This window comes from Sceloporus undulatus, chromosome 2 (genome assembly GCF_019175285.1).
Source record: "Sceloporus undulatus isolate JIND9_A2432 ecotype Alabama chromosome 2, SceUnd_v1.1, whole genome shotgun sequence".
Taxonomy (NCBI): Eukaryota; Metazoa; Chordata; class Lepidosauria; order Squamata; family Phrynosomatidae; genus Sceloporus; species Sceloporus undulatus.
The window spans coordinates 111,056,426-111,065,199 of record NC_056523.1 but is presented as its reverse complement, the minus strand read 5'-3'; positions in this window follow the sequence as shown (position 1 = coordinate 111,065,199).

Below are 8,774 nucleotides of genomic sequence, written 5' to 3'. Positions count from 1 at the left end.
CTCCTGGATGATTTTAACATCTTCACCACGAAGAAGCGAATGGAAGCTCTGAAAGCTTGGTGATGTTTTGTGTGGGGTTTTTGGGCTATGTAGCCTGTTTAAGAGGTTTTCTTCCTGACATTCGCCAGCATCTGGAATCAGGAAGAAACTTCTAGAACATGGGCCACATAGCCCAAAAACACCACAAAAAAACAATGGATGCCGGCCATGAAAGCCTTCGACCACTTCATAATGTGTTTTGTACATTTTGGTTGGTCAATAAAGGTATTGCTCTTTTTGTGCGTTTAGGATTTTGTTTTGTTTGATTTTCATGTTTCTTCTGCTTGTAAACTCTTGGGAGTCCATTTTCCATCATCTGGAAAGGCGCAACCAGCCTAGAGCTTCATATAGCCAACTGTGGGAATTCAGTGATGTTGCGGCGGGAATCTGGGTAGAATTTTGGAAGCCCAATTCTACCATGTCTATGAGAAGTTACTGGGCCCTAGCACCAAAAGGACTGGACTGCCTCTCTGCTTGGACATCTGCTGCATCATTACCACAATATAATAATAATAATAATATAATAATAATAATAAATAAAATTTGTTTTTATTTATATACACGCTATTCCAACGATCATAGCGGTGAACAGCAAGTAACTAATTAGCAAGTAACTAATTTGCCCCACAACATCTGTACTCATTTTAGCGACCTCGGAAGGATGCAAGCCTGAGTCGAGCTTGGGCCCTGTTTGCGGTCTTGAACTCGCAACTTAAACCACAGTGAATGGCTGCAGTACTGGCATTTAACCACTGCACCACCGGGCTCCTAAATAAAGCTTATCTTACAGCATTAATGTGTCAGTGTTTGGCACAGAACAAATATCTTTGGGACTCTTGAACCACACCTAATTCCAGAACAGATAACTCCTTCCTATGCATGGATGATGCTGTTTTTGGCAGTGGGTGGATTGGTACTTACTTCTGGTATAGAGGGAATATAAAGGGCATGATAAGCATTCAAATGTTCAAAAGCGCACCTTCCTTTTCCTTTATGAGGAACTATCGATTTGGAAAAACTATGTGCTCTAAACTTTAACACCCACTGGCAACCAACATGTAAGTGGCAGCAATTAAATGGTTTAGAGCTTACCTGGTCAGGTTAAATGTTGCCACTGTACATCCTGCATATCCTTCCTTTCAGTCTTGCTTTATTGGAAGTGCAAAGATTGGCAAAGAACATGGGGTGGAGTGTACTGAGCTTTCTACCACCTCAAACGAGTGGAAAGTATGAACATGGTAATGGGCTGACTTTCCAAGGGCTTTTATTCAGATGTGGCCGAGCCCACAAGACTGGTTTCCATTATGACGATGGAGAACTAAATTTTGCAACAAGCAAAGGAAGACTTTCCAAGGGTAGTGTGTATTACAGTGTCAATTACGGGCAACAAATGAATATAGGAAATTGATATAACACCCACAGCAGGGAAAAGGTACAAATTCTATCCATCCTAGACTTCCAACTTAAGTGCTGACATTTTTGTTATTAGTGTAAATCTAAAATTACTCAGCACAGAGCTATAATTTAATTGATGACATTCTTAGTTCTAATTGCTCTAGGCGTCGTGGTGGCATGGATATTAGATATTGTAATCAGGATGACACGCAGAATAGTTTGTCCCCCTGGCTCATTCACACATAATAAAGTGGTTTAAACTGGTGTAAACAATTTAAAGGGCCCTTGTTCGCACTTGTGCCAAATTCTGGTGCAGCTTGCCGGGGGGGGGAGAGGGGGGAGGACACAGCACTAAACTCAGTTAACCGGTTATTCGAATCCATGGGCATCCCAACACTTTTTAAATGAATTGATAGCACAAGCGTGAATGCGCTGTCAATTAGATTCGGCTCCCTGTGGCACAATCACCCCTGTGACGAACTCCATTTTGATCCTATAGATGAAATTTGAATGCAAAGCTGGAGGAAATTGAAATGGGCAGATTCAATCAGTTTGAATATGTGAACATCTATTGCGGTGATAAATCATTTAATCAATTCAACAAAAAATCAGTGTATTATGTAGTGTGAGTGGGCCATTCTTAATTTTAATTCAGAATAAAACAACATATATCACATTGTTTAAAACAAAGATATAACAAACAAATTTACACAGATAAACAACTACATCAACCATACATCCAATATATACAATCCAGTCTCTATCAACAATCTGACTTCCTTTATACTGGTTTCCTAAGATTCAATTCCTTAATGTTTTTGTCTTCTAAACTATCTTTTCTGTATCTCAAGCAGCTAGCCATTTTACATAATTGTATAGTAAATTCATCTTAATTTTGCTTCACCTCTTAAACTTTCTACATCTTCTACTTCTCTAATTTTTTATAATTGTTTTCTAACATTTTCTCTGCAGCTGTAGGTTTAAATAACAGGGTAATTTATCTAATTGATCAGATCATTAATAACCAGTCTCTATAATGGGGATTTATAGTTTACCAGTTTTCTGAGCTAATAATTGGGATGAACTGACTTCAAAACCAGCCATCAGAAGCCAGAGACCCTAAGCCAACAGTGCTGGCTGAGGAGTGTTGAATGATTTCCGCTTGGGAGTTGGTTGCAGTCAGTTAGGGTTTGGAATCTGAGGGAAGGAAGGGCTGGGGTTCAGTTAGGAACGTTAGAGTCCGAAGAGAGGACTTGTTACAGAGTTCCCTGAGGAACAGCATTGGTTAAGGCCAAGAAGGTCCTGATAGGTCCAGAGAGGGACAGTATTAGTTTTGGAGTCTAGAGAAGTAGACGGAGTGTGCCAGACTCTGGAAGGTTTCAGTTACATTACTTTCTGAGGATATTAAAGCTGTGTGGCTAGTTTTTAATTGGGATTTAAGACAAACCTGTATAATGTACAAGAAGACACAGTTACCCTTCATGTCAAAGTTAACCTTTTTTCATTCGGATTTTAAAATAAACGTTATTCTTGTTGAATATTCACTGGCCTGTGTTTTGAGATCAAACCCGCTACTGATCTTTAGAAACACAGGGGTGTGGGCCATCATAGAGAGTTCTGGGCCTTCACATAATTAGGTGGGAACAGGGGTCTTAAAAGAGCCAGTCAAGGTGAGGGTTGGCAGAGACCTCCATAAATGGGCAGTGGTGGTAACAAAAGTCCCAAGCGACCTGCCCCAATAGAAAGGTTGTTCGTTACAATAACTATCCTAGTGGATTACCATATTAAAATTAGTTCCATCATTGTTTTTGTCCATGATATGTCACATTCTGTTTCAAAACTTCATTGGTAAAAGAGCTACAGCTAGAGTGTTAGCGGTACAGTTGTTAGAAGCAAGAAACATCAATGCTTGTAAGTGTTTTAGTGAGAGCGGGAAGTTTAGATAATGTTGTCCTTTGTTCACTTCTCTGCATTGTGGTTCTATGTACAAAGTCTTTGCTCCCTCTTACCTAGAGAATCACTCTCCTTTCTTTAAAGTGTAGGGCAAAACAGACGCCTTGAGAGATGGCAGAACTGCTCTATCCAGATGGCGGATTGGGGTCGGCACCACATGCGGTCAGCCCCAATTTGCTGCAGTGCCACCAAAAAAGGAGCAGTTTGTCAATTGAATACTTTTCAGCCACAAGAAAAACTGCCATAGTGGTCTTCCATGGCGCACAGAGTTCCAAGCATGTTGGGGATTGCAGCATGTAACCAACACCCACAAATTTCCCAGAACATGGCCATGTAAAGGGAGCCGGCAGCTGGAACTGGCTTCTTGGGTGCCATTTCACACGGCAGAATCAAAAAACTGCACCTGAACCTGTCTGGGACAGTGGTGCAAAGGGGTGTCTGTTTTGCCCTTATTAGTATTTTTTTTTTCTTTGTTTGAAGGAAATCAATGGCGGTAATCCCAACAATGGATACTTGCATTACACACCACACACATGAGCAGCAAGCTTTTATAGGGACTCGTCCTACAGGTTTAACCACGTCTTTTGTCTATCTCTTTATTATCTAAAAGATATTTCCTGACACATAAACATAAGTTTTATTAAAAAAAACTTCCTAGAGTATCAAAGTAAGGTCTCCTGTGTTTTTTTTACCACTTCTTGTGTTGCCTATCTGCGTTGCCTATGTCTGCGCTCGGCTTAATAAGCAGCTACCAAATATTCTCACAAACCCTTGTCCAACAGCAAAACTCCTGCAATCTGTTTCCATGGCACAGTTCAAAGTGCTGGTTATACCTATAAACTCTTCAGTTTTAATCCAGGCTACCTGACAGACCATATGTCACCTATGAGTCATCCAACTGAGATCCCAGGAAGGGCTCTTCTTTCAGTCCCACCATCTTCTCGGCAGTACGGTTGATGGGATACGAGAGCAGGGCTTTCTCAGTGACTTCTCTAGACTTTGAAACTTCTTTCCTGGGAGATCTAGAAATGGGCCCTCGTTCACATGTTTCCATTGGCAGGCAAATGACTTTAAAAAAAGACTAGACAGCTTTTAGAATGGAATTTTAAAGAAGAGACTGGAAGAGATTGTGTAGTGTTTAAATTATATACCTTGTTTTAAAATTTTTGTTAAAAAAAAAAGTATCATGTAGTTAAAATAGTTTTCATAAAGTTAATACTTTAATTCTGTTTTGTTTTTGCATTTTTAAAATAGTATAATCGTTTTAATTTGTAAACTAACAGAGTCCCAGTCTGGGAAAGGCAGGGGAGGAAAGAGGAGGAGGGAACATAACAATACAGTTGTAAACTGCTTAAGACACTATTAGTTTCAGTAGAAAGGGTATAAAAATGAAGCGGGAAAAAAGTTACCAGTGGTTCGCTCTTAAGGTCTAGAAAACGAAGACATTTATGGCTCTTTGAAAATCTAACGCTAAAATGTTTTGGAACATGTGAGCAAATATTTTGCTTTGTGAAATATTCCCTCTAGTCAAATATAGAAGAAAGTTAGTCCAAATACATATATATTGCTAATGGCTATACTACCCGTTGCTCAGCCCCAGTTAGAGGGAATTGTAAAGAACAAGTAATTTGCTGATACTATAATGACATGAGATGCGCTGAACATCATGAAAAGTGAGTCCACTCTCTTGAACCCAACAACTGATCACACCACTTGTTATCCTGCACCTTTTGGACATATGTATTCGATTCGGCTACAAGTAACTAACAGCTTTGTTATGAGATTGATGGTAATTAGAACTTCACCCTCCACACCCTAATCCACGTTCCCAAAGACTGCATGCCTGTCCTCCACCCGGCGCCACTCTTTTCCAGTTGGTATATTGTTAGTTTTGGTATGTCAAAAGGTACCATCCACAGTGCTGGTGAACTCAGGATAACTTTTTTAGAACATGTCACATAGCCGACAAAACGCCAAAAAACGAAGAAATCAGTAAATAAACAACATAGTGTGAGTGAAAATAAGTTTATCCTGCAAGCAGCACCAGAGTTACAGCAAAGCTGATACATGTTAGCATACCCATCACACACCCACATGCCCCCCTCTGCCCATCTGATTAGGTGTTCATATGTAATATTAGTGTGGAGCAGGACTGGAAGTCACAATGACTGATATGTGTTTTGGGGATCACATGTCCTAAGGATGTTAAAAGACACCAGTGGTTATGGTCACATGAGCTAGAGGCATGCCCTGCTAGATAATATAAAAGACAAGCGCTGTGGGTTATGCTAAACATGCTTCCCTTTAACCTGCCTACTTTGCCATTGCCATGGAAAGGAAACAAAGGCCTGTTACAGACAGGCCAAAATAAAGCTGCTTCAAGTCACTTTGGAGGTATGGTATTTCAATGATGCATGCGTCCTAAGAGTCCAAAAGCCGCACCAACGCACACTACTGTTCTAAGGATGGAGTGCAGCTTTGGTGTGGCTTTTGGACTCTTAGGACGCATGCATCATTGAAATACCATACCTACAAAGTGACTTGAAGCAGCTTTATTTTGGCTGTCTGTAACAGGCCAAAGAAAGACATTTGTCAAGCTGACAGAGGCCATATCCTTTTTCTTTTCTTTTTTGAAGTCCTTGCATTTCCCCTCCTGTCATAGGTTTGTTTCACATCACATCATACATGCTAAAATCCATGTTTCTGGACAGTTTGTTCGTTCTTGGAAAATCATCAAAGCTTTTGTCATACTTTTTGGGTGTATAGCACATGCCCTGAGGGCAGGAAAAATGAAATAACCCCCCCAATTCTCAGTCATATTGTTCACTTTCCCCAATGCCCTCCTCAGAGCTGCCAAGTCTTCAGAAGACCTCTTTTCTCTCCTAGATGGTAAATATATTTCCTTTAACCCTTAACTTTCCACTATCCAACTTTCAATTTTCTGTTTCTGTAGCCTCGTGTGGATCTCAAAATGGAATCAGTGCTTGTATGTTTGACTGCTGCTCCTTGCAAATTTCCTGAATAAAAATCACTTTTACTCAGAACTGGATTTTTCTTTGCTGGTACGGTAAAAATAGGTGTTAAAAAATCACTGAAGTTACCCACCTCTTGCATGCCTCCTTTTGAGCTAGTTATTCCCCACATTCAAAAGGAGGCACTGACACTGCTGTCAGGGACCTCAAGTTCCCCCCACCTTTTGGGTAACATACTCATTTACTCCTAAGGTGCCACTTGATTACAATGCAGTGCAGCATAAAGTGGCATAAAAATGAGGTAACTCCTCCAAAGATTATCGCACATGATGACCCGTCAGGGAATCCTGGGGAGGAACGTAGGGCAAGCGCAGGACTTCCCACCGTCATGCAATCGTTCACTTCCTGTAGCGTCCTGGAATTGTTCAGGGAGAGTGGCTTCCTATTAATGGAAATTTTGTGTGTATTAGGAAGTCACTCTCCCTGAGATTCCAGGATGCTAGAGGGAGTTCATGATTCCAGACCTGGAGAAGCCTCTTCAGGGTCACACACAGGCGCACGCACGGCCTTCCCTAATGTTTCCCAACAATTTCCTGCAGTAAATCCATATGTGATAATCTTCTCCATTACAGTCACCATCTCCAAGTGAGAAACTAGCAACTCTATCAGCTGACAATTCTGTTATTATAAATTCCCTCATGGTCCAGCCCTTTCTGCAGATAATATCGCTATTACCAAGAAATATGATCCCGTTAAATTAAGAAACACATGTATTTGTATATCACTCTCATTGGTCCTAGCAGAGAATAAGTACTGGTCTTACAAAGCATACTGAAAAATAATTTTTGTTCAAGGTGGCTTTTAACAACTCATTACTCAGCTTTCATAGATAATAACCCTATAACAGTTTTTTTATTCAATTTATACATTTCTGTAGATGAGTAAAAAATATACTTTGCTTTCTTTTTCACCAGACACTAAACGCACAGATGTTTGTGTTTTCAACTGATTAAGAAAGAATTGATGTTGTTATAATTTCTATGGTGCCTCACGTAAAATGTAGCAGACAAGACTGCTACTTACGCCTTTGGAGAATCCAAAATCTCCTTAAGCACCTTATTCCATTAGTAAAGTTTCTAGCTTTACGCAAAGAAATCCTAACTGATCATATAAATCTCCTTCTCTCTGTTATGTTTAATAATACCATAAGACATGCACACTTAACATACATATACATGCAGACTACACACAAGCATTCTCTCCTCGTTCTTCACACATTACTTTTTACCCCCCTTTGGTGACCAATATGTACCAGCACTGCCTCGTTTAATATAACATTAATTGAGATAATCGTGTCCAGCCACTGCAGCTTGTAAAATAAGCTCTCCTGTCATCTGTGAGCTCCACACAAAGCCACCTATGGCCCATGTACCAGAAAAACTGGCAGGAACCAAGGAAAGGCAAAGATCAATGGAAAGCACTCAGTGATTAGTATGAGATTTTCTTTGTCAGGATGACCGTCAACAATGGTGATAGAAAGCATTGGCACTATGGTTCACTGTCAGACTGCTGTGTTGACATTAACACCTGGACTCCAGGTAGTTTGATAGTGGGTGTCATGAGCTTCTCTTAACTGCCCCCCCATGAAAATAACATTATATGTACTGCTGAATTTTGTGTTTGCTAGAAGTAATCATAGACTTACACCACGTTGATGGGGGGGGGGGGGACAAACTTTGTAAAGTTGATGCTCTTGCCAAGGGTGCAGTCATGTAAGGGGGGGGGAACAAAATGTGGGCTTTGCTTTTCAAGTAAGAGTTTGCCTCCCCAAATTCTAGCATTAGGACAGCAAAATTAAAATATTCACAGCTAGAACACTTATATTTGTTGCCTTGTGTTGTGTCCTCCAAGTTTTCCAGACTTATGGTGACCCTGAGGCCACAGGGTTTTGTGAGGCTGAGAGTGTGTGACTCACCCAAGGCCCCCAGAAGATTTCCATGACTGAACCAGGAATCAAATCCTGATCTCCAGAGCCTAGTCCTATGCTCAACCCTTACACCATGCTGACTCATTCTAAATTCTGACCTGAAGTTTTTAGTTTACTGAAATGCTAGAAATGTAAGGCTGACTTCCGGCCCAACGGAGGAATGGGAAGGCTTGGTGCAGATCCGCCAAAACCTTCGTTTTGTAGTTTTTACCCCGGTCTGCAGTCTGAAATCTTGCTGCGAAACCTGGAGTCAACCCCCTTGCCATAGGGGGTTCAAGGGACTCTCACAGAAGCTCAATTCCGTCCCTGGAAGACATCCCCTCTGGGGAGAACCGAAGGGCCAACCTCAGAGGGAATCCAAATGGAGCGGAGGGAGCCATGAGAGCCAGCTGTGAACGATGCTATGGCTACAAGCACCCTCTGCCGGC